The 661-nt window shown below is 31.6% G+C and overlaps 1 protein-coding gene across 1 annotated transcript in view; it reads left to right on the forward strand.

Annotated features, from left to right (window-relative positions):
• Nucleotides 1–661, forward strand: part of LOC107741256 (transmembrane protein 132C) — a 292,083-nt gene that overhangs the window by 108,752 nt on the left and 182,670 nt on the right. The window lies entirely within an intron of this gene.

Genomic DNA, 661 nt, shown 5'->3' on the forward strand with positions numbered 1-661 from the left:
TTATTATTATTATTATTATTATTATTAATAATAATACATAATAATTTATTTTCTGGGTTGGCATTTAGTCCGGATTAAAATACAAGTGTAAACAAATGTTTGAATAAAAATATGGTGTATTTAAGTATTTGGTGATATTTGATAAACACCAAAGTGAATAAAAAAATCTGAATGGCTGTTTGAAAACATGTAAATACTGTTTGACTGCCTTTGACCTCTGTGACAAGCAGCTGTCTGAAATAGAAAGTTGTGTTTGCACAGTGCCACTTTGTGAACAGGGGAAACCATGGTAACGGCTGTATGTTAATGTGCAAGAATTGTAAAAATTAAAAAAATCTTGTAAATATCTGAACTAGGGATGTCAGCGATTAATCGATGATCGATTATTTGTCGATAAGAGATGCAATCGATTAAAGCTATCGATGGTCGATTAAGCTATTTAATTTTGGGCTGCATGCGGCTCATGCGCAAAACACGTGCGAGCGGCTGTGAGTGACGGTGACCATATATAAATGCATCATCATTCATTCATAATGTAAAAATTAAGCTTTTAATGTTATTTAAACTTCTACATTAAAATGGAAACAACACAAAGTTCTTCAACATGGAAAGCAATAGAAATGTAGTAACTAAGTCATTTCCCCAGATAATTCTTTCATAT

Source organism: Sinocyclocheilus rhinocerous, unplaced genomic scaffold, assembly GCF_001515625.1.
Source record: "Sinocyclocheilus rhinocerous isolate Xijiao unplaced genomic scaffold, SAMN03320098_v1.1 scaffold615, whole genome shotgun sequence".
NCBI classification, from domain to species: Eukaryota; Metazoa; Chordata; class Actinopteri; order Cypriniformes; family Cyprinidae; genus Sinocyclocheilus; species Sinocyclocheilus rhinocerous.